The sequence below is a fragment of the Diceros bicornis genome, assembly GCF_020826845.1.
Source record: "Diceros bicornis minor isolate mBicDic1 chromosome 7 unlocalized genomic scaffold, mDicBic1.mat.cur SUPER_7_unloc_3, whole genome shotgun sequence".
NCBI lineage: Eukaryota > Metazoa > Chordata > Mammalia > Perissodactyla > Rhinocerotidae > Diceros > Diceros bicornis.
This window is the reverse complement of record NW_026690922.1, coordinates 600,465-616,443: the sequence shown is the minus strand read 5'-3', so window position 1 is coordinate 616,443 and position 15,979 is coordinate 600,465. Positions and strand designations below refer to the sequence as shown.

The 15,979-nt window shown below is 39.1% G+C and overlaps 1 protein-coding gene across 4 annotated transcripts in view; it reads right to left on the bottom strand.

Annotated features, from left to right (window-relative positions):
• Positions 1-15,979, bottom strand: part of LOC131402329 (uncharacterized) — a 219,544-nt gene that overhangs the window by 169,069 nt on the left and 34,496 nt on the right. Inside the window, exon 5 of one of the 4 annotated variants that reach the window (XR_009218544.1) lies at positions 8,767-8,915. The exons of the other annotated variants lie outside the window; for them this stretch is intronic. The gene's annotated coding sequence lies outside the window, so the exon portion shown is untranslated. Of the gene's footprint in view, positions 1-8,766; positions 8,916-15,979 lie in introns of those variants that run through there. 4 annotated transcript variants of the gene reach the window in all.

Here is a 15,979-nt window from a genome sequence, read left to right as displayed (position 1 = left end):
GGTGGGCCCTGAGAGGAGGATTTTGCTTAAATGACCAAAGAATAGACAACATTTTTTCTTGATAATAAGTAATACTTACCATATAAATTTCTTTATAAATCTCTGAATAAAATAAAAAAATATAACCCGTACAGAAATCAACTCTTACTGACAAGCCCCACAGCCTTCTCTAGAAAGCTCAACAGAAAATGTCACAGCTGACTGTGAATTGGTCTTCTCTGAAAGCCAGCCAGCCCTTCACTGATAGCTTTGGATGAGGAAGGCCAGATACAATTCTTTGAAGATGTTTAGCTGAATTCAGAACCAAAAATCCTACATCCAGTTGGCTCCTCTGTGAGAATGGATGGCCGGCCTTATTTCACAGGCTGGGCAGATGAGGTTTCAGATGAGCTCTGTTCCCCAGGGATGGAAAAGCTGGATTGTGACATTGATTCAGAGCTGACATTTTGCAGATAAAGATAGGGTCATAGAGGGAAACAAATATTTCAGCAAATTGGATTTTTGTTCTCTACAGTGGGAGTAATTTAACAAGCAGATAGTCTCTCACTCCAACTTCTCTTCCCTCTTCTCGATCTGTAATATCGCTGTAAAAATTCTCTCTATAAAAATTTCAGTCTTTTTTCTTTGCAGTCTATTTATTATCATCTTTACGAATTCTTTGACTTCACCACCTTCTTGGCACCACAACGCTAGCCATTGAGATATTAGTATAGATTCGGTTTTGCAATTTCATCCTCTTATCTCTATTTCCTCTGCCATTTCTTGGCTTTAGTTCTTATTGTATTTTATGCTTGAAAACATTTGAAGCTTACAAAGTATATCAGTTCCTTATTTTCTCAACTTTTTATTATCTAAGTGCCCTCAACTATCACTTTTTTAAAAAAAGAAGTGAAATACATAACAGAACAATACACTGTAATAAACTGACCACTTGTAAAATTAAGTTCAACCTGAAATCCCTCCCCACTTAACAGAGACCATCTTTTATAATTCACCATGCTTTAGTTTGGGCAGGGTCAGTTTATCAATGATTTTTGGATGTTTTAGACCACATGAGAGAAATACAGTGTAAGGTAAAATTGTTAATCTTGCAGAAGTTGTAGAATTTCCTGATGGTTAGGGAAATCAATGGCGGAGAACCTGAATCATAGGAAAAGTAGTTAATTAATTAGCACCTGACAGAGTTTGTTAATTTGGTAAGGATGATGATAAGACATATATGTTGAAAAGATAACTTTGCATATCAGAGTATTGTCAGAGGCTACTGGGAAAATTCGTAATGTTCTCAAATACTACAAAAAATGACCATTTTTTGATAAAAGATGTCATACATGATGGTATCATATACTTCTGTCAGAAAATTTGTAATGAAGAAAATGAACACTTGAGTCATTTTAATTCTAACAATTTTTTCATGCCTATTATTAGGTTAAAAAAATTTTAAGTAGTAAAGTGGTAAGTAATGTACTTGCTTCATTTTTAATTTCTTTTAGGAAAACAACTTTTTCACATTTTTAAAAAATATTTGTATTTATTTTATGCTGAATTTATTCCTGGGCACAAAGCCTTTTTTTTAAATTAAATAACACCAATTCTTTTCAAACTCTTTCAAAAAGTTGAAGAGGAGAGACTATTTCTAAAGTCCTCCTGTGGGGTTAGCAGTATGCTGATATCAGAGCCAAAGACACTAAGAGAAAATAAAATGACAGGTGTTTGAAACTACAGAAATAGAAAACTATAATAGAATACAATAGAAGAGAAAAGTACAATTTCTATTGTAGAAAAGTACAATATCTTTGATGAATATTGATACAAAAGTCCTCAATAAAATAGTAACAAACCAAATTCAGCAGCATATTAAAAGGATTATACATCATTTTTAGGTGGGATTTATTCCTGGAATGCAAGGATGTTTCAATATATGAAAATAAATCAATGTAATAAACTACATTAACAAAATGAAGGAAAAAATAAAAAGATCATCTTAATGGATGCAGAAAAAGCATTTGACAAAACTGAACATGCTTTCATGTTAAAAACCCTCAGATATAAGGAAGCTACTTCAACATAATAAAAGCCGTATATAGAAATTCACACAGAACACCATATTCATGGGTGAAAGACTGAAAACTTTTCCTCGAAGATCAGGAACACGGCAAGAAGGCCCACATTCACCACTTCTATTCAACATGGTATTAGAAGTTCTAGACAAAGCAATTAGGCAAGAAAAAGAAAGAAATAGCATCCAAATTGGAAAGGAAGAAGTAATATTATATTTGTTTACAAATATTATCTTATATGTTGAAACCCCTAAAAATTCCAGAAAAAATTTTTTAGAACTAATAAATTCTGCAGAGTAGTGGGACACAAAATCAACATGCAAAAATTAGTTGTTCTTCTATACATTAATAATAAGTAATCTGAAAAAGAAATCTAGAAACATTACATTTTTATTTACAATATCATCAAAAAGAATAAAATACTTAAGACTCAACTTATTCAAAGAGGTAAAAGTTCCAATGATGTTTTTTGCAAAAATATAAAAATATGTCCTAAAATGCATATGGACCCTCAAGGGACCCTGAATAGCCAAAACAATCTAGAAGAAGAAGAACAAAGTTAGAGAACTCATACTTCCTGATTTCAAAACTTACTACAAAGTAATCAAAACAGTGTGGTACTGGCATAAATACACACAATATACTAATGAAATAGTATAGAGAGCCCAGAAATAAACCTTTGCTTATACAGTCAAATGATTTTTGACAAGGGTGCAAAGACCATTCATTGGAGAAAGGATAAGTTTTTCAACAAATGGTGCTGGGAAAACTGGATACCCACATGCAAAAGAATGAGGTTGGATGCTTACCTTACACCATATACAAAAATTAAGTCAAAATAGATCAAAGATGTAAATGTTAGAGTTGAAGCTATAAAATCCTTAGAAGAAAACACAGGGTAAAAGCTGTGTGTCATTGAGTCCAAATGCCATTGCCAACAATGATTTCTTTAATATGACACTAAAGACATAAGCAACAAAAAAATAACAAATTGGACTTCATCAAAATGCAAAAGTTTTCTGTATCACAAGATACTATCAACAAAGTAAAAAGGCCACCCACAGAATGGTTGAGAATATTTGCAAATCACATATCGGATAAGGGCTTAATATCTAGAATATATAAAGAACTCTCACAACTCAACAATTAAAAAAACACCCAATTTAAACATGCACAAAGGACTTGAATAGACATTTCTCCAAACAAGATAAAAAATGGCCAGTACACACATGAAAAGATGCTCAACATCACTAAGTATCAGGAAAATGCAAAATAAAACCACAATGAGATACATCTTCATACCCATTAGGATAGTTACTATCACAAAATCAGAAAATAACATGTTGGCAAGAATGTTGAGAAATTGGAACCCTTGTGCTCTGATGGTGAGAATATAAAACTGTGGAAAACAGTATGGTAGTTCCTTCAAAAATTAAAAATAGAATTACCATATCATCTAGCATTTCCACTTATGGGTTCTGAAATAATAGAAAATATATTTATTGGTCTCTGCCTCTAGTTCCTGGCACAGAGCTCCTAAAACCCTTGTAATTTCCTAAATGATAAGAGCACTAGGAGCATCTCTTGTTCTAATATTTGTCTTTGACTCCATCCCTGACACAGAGCTCCTAAAACCCTTGTAATTTCCTAAGTGATAAGAACACTAGGAGAATCTTTTGTTCTATTGAGGCAACTCTGGGTGGGCTCCTGGATGGCTCCTGGATGGGGGCTGGTCACCAGACAGACCAAGCCCTGATTAGAAGCTTGGAATATTTAGCCCTACTCCTTATCCTCCAGACAGGGGAGAGGGGCTGGAAACTGAGTTAATAATTGATCATGCCTACATGAGGGAGCCTCAGTAAAAATCCCAATAGAAGGAGGTTCAGAGAGCTTCCAGGTTGCCAATGACAAGGAGTGACTGGAGAGTGGTGCACCTGGAGATGGCATAAAAGCTCTGTGCTCTTTCTCACATACCTTTCCCTATGCGCCACTTCCATCAGGCTGTTCTTGAGTTATATCCTTGTATAATAAACTGGTGATCTAGTAAATGTTTCTCTGAGTTTTGTGAGCCACTCTAGCAAATTAATCAAACCCAAGGAGGAGGTTGTGGGAAGCTCTGGTTTACAGCCAGTCAGTCAGAAGTACAGGAAACAACCTGGGCTTCTAACTAGCATATGAAGTTGAAGTGAGGTTGGGTGGGTGTGCAGTCTTATAGGACTGAGCCCTCAACCTGTGGAATCGGATGTATCTCTGTGTTGACAGCATCAAATTGAGTTGAATTATCTGACGACCAGCTGACATTCCAAGAATTGCTTGTTGGAGGTCTGGGGAACCCTCCCACATGGGAGAAAATGAATCTCAGAACACCATTTATGGGTATACACCCTAAAGAACTGAATGCAGAGGTAAAAAGACATATACATACACCCCTGTCATTAACAGTGTTATTCAAAATAGCCAGAAGCTGGAAGCAAGCCAAGTGTCCATCAACGGATGAATTGACCAAAAAAATGTGCTGGATACACACAGTGGAATACCATTCACCCTTAAAAAGGAAGGAATTCTGACACATGCTATGGCATGGATCAACCTTAAAGACTTTATGCTAAGTGAAATAAAGCCAGCCACAAAAGTAAAATAGTGTATGATTCTACTCATATAAGGTAATTAGAGTAGTCAAATTCATAGGAATAGAAAGGAAAATGGTGGTTCCCAGGGGCAAGAGGGAGAGACAACAGGGAGTTGTTGCTTAATGTGCACAGAGTTTCACTGCAAGGTAAAAATAGTTCTGTGGATGGTTGGAGGTTATAGCTACACAATAATGTGAATGTACTGAATGTCACTGAACTGTACACTTAAAAATGGTTAAAATGGTCAATTTTATGTTATGCATATTTTATGACCATTTAAAAAAATTAATTATTTCCAACAAATAAACAAACACTAGCTACATGCAATAGCATAGATAACTATCACAATCATAATGCGGCATAAAAGAAATTATATTCAAAAGGCAATATATTTTATAATTCAATTTATATAAAATCCAAAAAAGACGAGGTCTGGCTTCCAGTAATGGTGGAGTAGCTTGTTGAACTAACACTCTCACAGATAACAATGATAAAATCTGCATAAAATATTATATATATTTATAGAGAATCATTTATCTATATGTAATATACATATAATAAATGTGTATGTGTGTGTATGTATAAATCTCTTCCAAAGCAAGCAGAACTGAGACAGAGTCTTCCCTTAAGTGATGGGAATTGCACCAGGAGATATTTGCAAGCTTGAGTCTTTTGCCTCAAAGCATTCCAAAATCTGTACATGGCCCAGACAGGGGAAAAACTACAGTCTTACTTGTAATGCTACAGGACATATTTTGGGGCTGGCAGAGTAGCTGGAAAGTTAGGGGAGAAATTCTGGAAGGGAGGGACACACAAAGAGGAAAATCTCAAAATATGTATGAATGTCTCCCCCCAACACACACCAAATTGGCAGATCTTTGAACAACACACATGCACGGTAGGCCCCAGAGGGCCTTGTGTAAACAACAGTTGGAAGATGAAAGACCTGAATGAGGATTTCAGCTATGCTCACTGTAAAGGAGACAGGATTGGAGTTTCAGTCCAGCCAAGTTAACTCTCTGCTAGAAAAACAACAACACTCTTCAAAGGAATACAATAGAATCCAGAGTCTCTATAACTATCATTCATGGTTTCCAGTACACAATTTTGAAAAATCATGAGATTTGAAGAAATAGGAAAATGTAATCCATATATGAGCAAAAGCAGGCAGTAGAAGCTATCCTCAAGGTGTTGCAATTAGCAAACAAGGATAAGAGAGTAACTATTATAAAGATGATCATGGTGGTAAAGAAAAATATTCTCATAATGAATGAACAGATGTTGAAACTCAGCAGAGAAATGGAAATTACAAAAAAGTACCAAATAAGAAGATGAAATAAAAAAATACTTTTGAGTTTACCGGTAGATGAGAAACAGTAGAAGAAACATGAAGATAGAGCAATAGAAATTATCTAGCCTGAAGAAAAGAATGTAAAAATTTTGAAGAAAAATGAAGAGAGCCTTACAACCTGTGAGATGATTGAGTCTCCAGCAGAGGGGAGAGACAGAAAAATTAAATGAGGCAGAAAGGTAAATCAATAAGTAATAGCATAACTTTCAAAATTTGGTGGAAAATCTAAAATTTTAGATCCAAGAAAGTCAGGAAACCCACAAAATAAAACACAAATTAAAACCATACCTAGGCACGTGATAGTCAAGCTGCTAAAATCCAAAGATAAAGGAAAATCTTGAAAGCAGTCAAGGAACTACATATATACATGGGAAGACATTACATACAGGGAGAAATAATGTGAATGATGGATGATACATTATCAAACACAAAAGAGACAAATCAATAACAAAATGACATCCTTCAAGTGCAAAATGAAAACCCAAAAGTCAACACAGGATTCTATATTTAGCAGAACTCACTTTCATAAAGGAAGCAGAAGCCACAATAAGAGACCGCACACATATTAGATAGCTAGAATAAAAAATCAAATTGCAAATACCAAGTGCTGGTGCGGACTAGGAGCAACTAGAACTAGGAATGCAACATGATAGTTGCATTTGGAAAACAGTTTAGCAGGTTCTTATAAAGTTAAACATACATTTATTATATGACTCAGATATCCCCCTCCTAGGTATTTACTGAAACAAATTAAAAACTAATGTTTAAACAAAAACCTTTGTGTGAATCTTTATAGCCATTTTATTAATAATTGCCAAAAGCTGGAAATAAACTAAGTGTCCTTCATCAGGTGAGTCGAGAAAGAAGCTGTGGTGCATCGGGACATTAGAATAGTACTTGGCAATAAAAAGGATAAACTCTTGATTCACACAACAACATGGATGAATCTTGGAGGCATTTCTCTAAGTGAAGGAAGCCAGATGCAAAAGGCTATATGGTATATGATTCCATTTACATGACTTTCTAGAAAAGGCAGAATTACAGAGATGGAAAGTGATCAGTTGTTGCCAAGGGATGGAGTGGGGGAAGCGGTTGACTACAAAGAGACAGTATGAGAGAATTTTGGGGGTGAAAAAAACAGCTCTGTATGGTACTGTAGAGATGGATACATGACCATAAAGTTGTCAAAACCCGTAGAACTGTACACCGCAAAGAGTGAATTTTACTCTGCAAATTTTAAAAATCAATCAGGATGCTGGGGAACTCAGATGGAATGCAGCAACAAATGAATCTCACTGTATTACAAGCACCTGACATAACCACACAGAAGGGGTGGGGGTGAAAGGTCCTGACCTAAGTAACTTTGGAAGACAGTGCTTTGACGGGATACTGTAAATCTAAAGTACTGGACAAAAACACTGTACACTAGGTGATAAATGTGTTTCTCATAAGGGTATGGATTAGCAATTCTGAAACTAGTTGACACATTAGTAAATATATTGTAGATAACTGGAGTTAAGTTTCTCACTGTTGGTAAAAGAAGTTACATATAAACAAAAGGAGAATGCTAGAATAAAATCTGTGGTGCTGGATTGGAGTTGGAAGTATCAGTATAAATCCATGTCTCTTTTAATATCTCTATCCAGATAGATAGTTAGATTGATAGATAGATGGATAGATCAACAGATAGATGTGTATACCTGAGTTTATATTCATACATACATTTCCAAGCTCTGCTGAGTGGGTCTAGAAGCAGTTACACTCTAGTATCAATGAGCACACCTAGCTCCCAGATCTGCATTTATATCATTCTCCAATAAAAAGAAGCAGGTTTTCTTGGAGAAGTGGCTAATTCTAGGGCTGGAGATGGAAAATACAAGATGAACCTGGAACACCTTGTAATGCCAGAAAGTAGGAAAGTGCTTTAAAAAAAACACAGAAAATGATGAGATGTGTCAAAAGGAATCAATCTGAAAGACTTCCCAATGGCTCAAGCTGGAAAATTGTGAGCAACAAAATAAATAATGGTAGCATTGGATTATTACCCAGAGAACAAAATAAATATCCATGAGTCTATACTGATATGAAATAGATTAAATAAGAAAGGAAGAAAGAAAGAGAAAAAAAAAAAGAATGAGAAAGAGAGAAAGAGAGGAAGAAGGAAGGGAGAAGTAGGGGGGGAATCTTCCTCACAGAATTCCAAATAAAAACGTGGCTGGATAGCATGAAATAGAAAATTGCCACTAGAACACCACAGTAATAATTACTGTGAGCAAGACTGACTGAAGAATGCAAAAACTGTGGGTGAAACTTAAAGAAGAAACAGTACATTTGCAGAGCCTCAAAGCATCTCCCTCCAAATACTTAAATTTTTTCTCTTAACTTCTTTAAAAGACCTATGACTATTTAAAGCAAAAATTATAACATTGTATTGTGGGATTTACAACATGGGTAGATGTAAAATTTATGACAACAATAACATAATGGACAGACATAGGTAAATGGAACTGTTCTGTAGCAAGGCTTCCATATTTTACATTGATTAAACTGGTGCACTATTAAGTCTAGGTAGGCAGTGATATGTTAAAGATGCATATTGTAATCTGGACCAACCACTAAAAAATGCAAAGGTGTGTCACTTAAATGCTAATAAAGGAATTAAGAAGCAAAAAAAAGGGTTTGTACAAGAATGTTCACAGGAGATGACCTGCAAGACGAACGCACTGTAGGGCAACCACAGAGCAGAACGCCCTCAGCCATGCCAAGGAGCAAACGCTGACACACACATGCTGGGTGAGTCTCATCAACCTCGTGTTGAGGGAGGCAAGCTGGACAGAAAACAAAACACTTGGGATGATTTCAGCCAAGATGAACCTATGATGAAAAAACCAGAGCAGTGGTTGCCTCGGGGGAAAGAAAAAATTGCCTGGGAAGGAACAGGAAGGAGTTTTCTGGGGGTGATGGAACTATTCTATTCTTAAAGGGGTGAAGGTTATATGGGCATGTTTATTTGCCAAAACTGTACAGTTGAGAGTTGTGTCTTTCAGTGTGCGTACATCTTACACCCCCCACACACAAAGGACTAAAAGAATAATAAAGTGAGGTGGGAATGGGATGGAATGTGGATGAAACAAAATTGGCTGACAGTTAGTAGTTGTTGAAGCTGGGTGATGGGCCTACTATGCTATTTTGTTTATTTTGTATATTGTTTAAATTGTTCTGTAATAAAAAACTTGTATAAGAAGACAAACTCGATATACAGTGTTTGCTGGTAAGATATCGCTTACCTTTTGGGAGGAAGGAGGGAGAAATGGATTGTTGGCGCTGGAATGAAGCTGGTGCTAGTTCTTGGTCACACAAGTGTGCTCGCTTTGTAATAATTCTTTGAGGTTTACATGGATGATTTCTGCATATATTTCTGTACTCATGTTATACATCAATAAACATTTTAAATCCTTCATATTTGCACAAAGATCCTAACTCAATATCTCAGAATAACAGCAATGTTTTGTTTTAAAGTGGAACACGTTCACTCATGACATCATCAGATGGCTCTATTAATGCCCTCATCCTTGCGTGTCCCCCTGGGTCTTTCCATTTTTGCCTCAATTTGGCAAGTGGCATGGCTTTGAGTTTTTATGATGGGTATGGGCCCTTCAGGTGGGCGAGGTCCAAGGGAAAGATCTCTGCAGCGACCTTGACCATGGGAACCAGAGGGAGGATCATGGCAACCTGGAGGGATGGAGGGGATGATAGGACAGGTGGCCTTGTAAAGGCAAATTCCAGAATCCCAGGCACCCAATATTTCCATTTTAGATATAGAATTTACCCTTCAAATACTGGCCAGGAAGTTTCCAGGAGGGCTGCAAGCATCCTCAGCAATAGCCAGGCTGGTGAGCCCCACCCCTACCTGAGTGCTGGCCTCAAGGGATGTAGCCCAACCACACTGCGCATACTCTGGGGGGTGGGCAGGGCATAGAGAGTGGTCATGGTATAGAGAAGAGGCGGAATAGAGAGTGGGGTGGAGAAGCAGAGGGATGGGGACCAGGGGCGGGGGGACAAGGTAGGAGTTGGGGCCCCTAGCTGTGTATGCTGGGAGCTTTTGTCTCTTAAACGCTCCCAGCTGGGAGCTTGCAGGACCGCAGGACTACAAATCCCAGGAGGCTGTGAGCATGGGGCGGTGCCTAACCCTGGGGGGAGGAACAGGGCTGTGTGCGCTTGGCTGAGGGACACACCGCCCTTGACTCAGGACTCTGGTCCTGCACCCGCTGCACGTGGACTGAATCCCAGAGGGATGCGACGGGACGAGCGGGACCAGGGAGTTAGGAGGATGTGGCGGCTGCATGGGCAGCCAAGGGCCTGCAGCGTGCAACTGGTTTTGTCCAAAATAGAAGTCGGACTCGTGCCTCTTCCACACCGCCTTCCTCCGTTGTTTGATTCCTCCTCCCACCTGCGTGCCTGTGGGTCTTTCCACAGCCCCCTACCAAGTCCAGGGCCAGGTGCTTCTCTAAAATGCTTATGGGAACTGGTTTGACATCCCAGAAACTTTCCACTTTGCCTGCTGCCCTCTGCCTTCTCCAGCCAAAGTGCCATCCTTTCATCAGCTTTTGAGAGAGATTCCCCCTTGTGGCTGGTCTTGCAAGTACAACTTAAGAGCTTTGCTGGGTGGTAACACTGGCTCTTTCTTGCCTTTTTCACAGGTGTGGAAGTTAAGGCATCTGTGAGGTTAATCACTGGTTTCCCCAGGATCCGCTAAGAGCAGAGGAGAACAACCCAATTCCCAGGCAAGTATCTAGTAGGCCATTTTCACCAACGCATTCCAGGGCAGTGGCCTCCAAAGCAGCAACCTTAAGACGAGAATAGCTTAATCATTTTGCCCTTTAGATTGATCACCTAATCTCAGCTCAGGCCTGAGTGGCCAGTCTCTCAGGGACACGAATGGCGACTCTGATCACTCAGGAAGAGACTAGTCATCCAGCTTTGGGAGAGGGATGTTCAAGGTAGACAGCACTTGGGCAGCATTTGAAACCCGTCACCTTTAACATCTCTGCTTTGGATTCTGGCAAGGTTCCCACATAAACATGCCTAGGGATAGTCAGAGGTACCATATTCTTTAAAAATTGATTAGAGTTGTGAAAGGAACAGAGCATAAAATATCTTGCTTATTTGCAAAAGATAAAATGCAAGCAAGACCTTCCTGTTAATTTTTTTCTGCTCATTCTCTTAGCTGTACTGTATGTTTGAATGCAGAAACAAAAAACTTGAATTGCCAAATTCTCTTTTCCTGAGATTGGTAAATTAACTTAAATGTCTTATTGAAACCTGTGGAGGAATGGTTAGCAGCTTTCATGATTTATGTCGTCCCTAAAAATCTGGGCGTTGATCTACATGAAAAAAACTCCCTGTTTATATTACACATCCCAATAGGTTACATTTCCGATTCCTGAATGTGGGATATTATCAAAACAACTGAAAAACCTGGTCATGGAAACTGGACCCTGTCACTTTGTCAAGAATTTGCCTCTTTATGAATTAATGACACATGAATTCTTTAACAGTTTTGTAAAGAAAGAATGAGAGTGTGTAGTGTCTCTGAATGTGGTAAGATAGGGAAGTCTTGTTAGACCACATCCTCGGGTTCTTCTCTCGTGTTCAATAGGCCCAGGTGATAGTCCGTGTAGTCAGGTGCAGCGCCGCTCCCCCAGCCCCCAGTGTTCCATCCTACTCTGGCCTGTGCCCTCTTCAGAGGGTTCTGATGACACTGGTCCACAAGTGTTGGAAGGAGACATTGTAACATGAGAATATTCATCATCTTAAAACAAGGATTAATGGAGAGGAAAGTCTCAGAGTGTGTGTGCTCTGATGCACTGCTGTAGGGGTATGGCCGCAGTGACAACTGTGCTCCCAGCAGTCCCCACAATAGCAGTCTCAGGCGTTTGATCTCCTGGCGCAACCACAGCAGCTGTTGACAGAGCTGGGAACTCATCGTGGTTCAGTGTCTTCCATCAGATTTTGTCGCTCTGACCCTCCTCTGCTTGCCCCATTCCCACGCCTATCCGCTGTGTTGATTGCTTTGTAGTTGTTTCCTAGGAGCCACTGTGTGTAACTCTATTTCACAGTGTCTTTAGGGACCCACTCTCACTACACAAGTCACTGTACAACAGCCCCTTATCCTGGTGTAGCCCATGTTTATCCTCTCCAGTGGAGCTGTGAAGAACCCTGCTTAGTCGGAGCTCCTCTCATTCTCATGCTGCTGGGGCTGCTTACGAAGCTGGGCATCTCATCTTTGGTCATCAACATTATTCTTTTCATCGATTTTCTGAAGTCAGAGACGACTTTGTTAATAATGTGACACTGATTCTAACAGACACTTTTATGTATCTTCCCCAACAGCTCTGTGAAGTAGGCCTGTGATCCCCATTTTACAGGGGGGGGACACTGAGGCTCAGAGAGGTTGAGTAGCTTCCTTCACTTCACACAGTTTCTTGGTACATTTTGAGTCTCCACCTGGAACTCCGCCTCTCAGGTGTGTGCACTTAGCTGGTGTTCCACTTTGTGCCTCTCTGCCAGCCTCTCCAAAGGCACACGCCCCATCCTGAGTCCATTTTCTGCTTGATGGCAGTCACCCTGCACAAACCGGCCCCATGCAGGGAGTGGATTAGTCGGGCATGGTCCTCCAGCTTACCCTGGGGAGGTTCTAGGTTTCTTGGGAGAGCTGGAGCAGTGGAAGATACTGACCATCACTCACCTGGAAGGTTTGTTATGTAGAAATACTCCACTGACTTTTTGCAGGTGTCATGTCTTCTTTGTCTTCATTGCTTCTCTGGGCTTTCTCTTACAGTCCGTGCTGTGCAGTAACATACAGTACAGAGACTGGGGAACATAATGTTGTTGCCCTGCACCAAACGGTCACATTACTCATTTTTCTAATTATGAAAGAGTTACATACTGTAAAAAAAGTGAAATTATCCAGATCTGTGTAGAGCAAAGTGAAACCTCCCCCATCCATCCCTTTCCCTGCAAACTCACTCCCCTACTCAGAAGGAACTATTGTTAAGAGTTTGCAGCTTATTCTTCTGGGCATTTCCTATGAATTTATAAATACACATAAAGTTTTTTTAACATAAATGACATAACTACATCATTTTGCAATTTGTTGTTTCCCAAACCATATATCATAGATGTCTCTCCTTATCAGTGCTCGCCACTCTAACTTAGTTTTTTAGAAGTTTTAGAGGTACTCCAAAGAACAGGAATACCATGATCTGTTTATCTCTTCTTTGATAGAGATGGGATTATGTCCAGTTTCACTATTATACATAATGCTACAGTAAGATCCTTGCATGGAGTTTATTACACTGCTATTCAACTGCTCAATTTTCCTTGTTTCCTCTTGGTCAGAGACTATGATATATTTTTAACAATTTTATGGGAATTATTATTGTTATTATTATTATTATTTTTTGTGTGTGAGGAAGATCAGCCCTGAGGTAACATCCATGCCAATCCTCCTCTTTTTGCTGAGAAAGACTGGCTCTGAGTTAACATCTGTTGCCAATCCTTCTCCTTTTTTTCCCCCAAAGCCCCAGTAAATAGTTGTACGTCATAGATGCACATCCTTCTAGTTGCTGTATGTGGGATGTGGCTTCAGCATGGCCGGAGAAGCGACGTGTTAGTGCATGCCGGATCTGAACCCGGGCCACCAGTAGCAGAACACTTAACCACTAAGCCACGGAGCCAGCCCTATGGGAATTATTTTATAGGGAATTTAATTTTATCACTGAATAAAGACATTTATGGGGAAACTGGACTTTAAGGTCATCCATCTCAGTATTCTGGAGAAAAATCATGAAACTTAGAAGGTATGAGGCTTGCTCCATCACAATCTAACAAGTCACGTTAACAATTTAAATTTGAATGTTTGAATAGCCACTACTCTCTCTGTTCAGAGGAAGAATGACTTTTTCTTGTCTAGAAAACATCTGACTCCAGGGGCTCTCAGTTGTGCTTCAGAGAGGGTAAGATATTGGTGTTGTATCTGTTTCTCTTCAGCTGTAGGCTGCATCTTCTAAAGATCATAGAATTGAACATGGTCCAATAAATGTATATGATTTGGGTCAAAAATTCAAAGTAATGAACCCAAGATAGGAATCCATAACTTTGGTTCTTAATAAAGAATTTCCTTTGATATCCTCAAGTCTCTGTGATTACTGTGTATACATGAATGAAGTATCCCTCTGTCCATTTCTTAAGTTGTTTCCATTGACTTTATGGATTTATCCTCTAATCCAGATTCTAAGTGTGAAAGAACATCTTGGTCCTTCAAAGAAAAGAAGCCATTGAAATTTGATTTTCTTTTAGCTCGCCATCCTACAAGTTTGAGGAATAAATTATCATGTAATGGTACAATGATTCTGAAATCTAATTTTTAATTAGAGGGGTGTAAGGTATGAATGAATGGTGGTTCATCCCCATGGTCAAGGGTATTGTACACGTGGACGTGTAAACAAGATTCAGGAAGCTGCTTCAGCCCTGTGACATCCCTGAGAACCACAGTGCAGGAGGATCTAGGCACACAGCCATCTGCCTAGATCTCCTGGGTTACATGTAGATCCAGGGGTCTTGAGAGTGGTGTCAGAGCAGCTAGCTTTTATCTATTTCTCCCCTTCCTTCTCTCCAGCTTATCTCAAACAGTCCTGACTATCATATTTTAAAGACCAATTATAGTTATTTACATGAGCTGCTTGTTCATTATTGCAGAGTAATAATCAGGCATACCATTAAATATCATTTAATCTACCTAATTAAATTTGTTGTACCTTTTGATTGATTAGAACACTAAAGTTAATTCAGAGTTTGATATTCACCAAATGTGTTAATCTGCTTACAACTGCCATGTGCCTCATTCCTCTTAGAAGTGTATCTTTGGCCCATCACAAGATTTTAATGAATCAAATCATCATAAATTAAGATAATGTACTGTCTTTTGGATGATCGGGAGGCATATGGGTCCATTTTGGAAATATGCCCATCTGTCTTTGCTCCCCATGGGAAGTTTCTGGTCACTAGGTCTCCAGGTGGCTTGCACAAGCCCTAGGTCTATAAAGCTTGGTGCCTCTCCTTCTAATTGAGGTAGAAATAAAAGAGGTCAGAGAGACTTATTAAAGTTTTGGTTGTATGAAGTCTTCAATGAAGACCATCCATGCATATTGTTCTGGATAGCTCTCTGTTCCTAAGACTACTAGCTACTTTAAGGGCTTGTCTGGAACTGTCAATGGTCTGATATTTTACCTTACCTGCAAACGAATAAGTTAGCTACCATGGTCTTACAGATGCTGGCAAAAGATACGAGACCCATGGGTCAGAGACACAAGACTTAATGACACAGCAATGGCAGTGGCCAGAGTATCAACATTTGCACTGGTTCACTAAATCCCACTTCCTGCAGGATGATACACAGTGGGTCAGGAGACATGCAGAGGGTTGCAAGAACTCAGAGCTTAAGGAACTCAAATCTTCAATAAGAGGCAGGAAATCTGCTGACCTTTGGTTTGGGGAAGGGTGTTATTTTTATTATACTGGGGAGTAAGCAAGCCTGCCTTTTGCTCCAGAGGAGGCCACTATTTCTATCTTCCAAGGTTGTCAGCTCTACACACATTCTTGAAAAGATAACCTGGTTTCAGTGGCTTTCAAAGGTAAGCTTGAATGAGACTTCATCATCATTCCGTTCTTCTGTTACCTTTATTGAGATTGTCCAAATATGCTTTTTTCTCTGTAAAGTTCACTAACTTTATTCATACATAAGGGTTGCTTTTGGTTTTATTTATTAAGTTAAAATTTTCTTATTAGAGCAAATGAGGAAACTATTATGGGTTGGATCTGAAGGTATGCTTTTCCAGGAAAAATGTGAAAGAAGATCGGTGCTCACAGAACTTTGC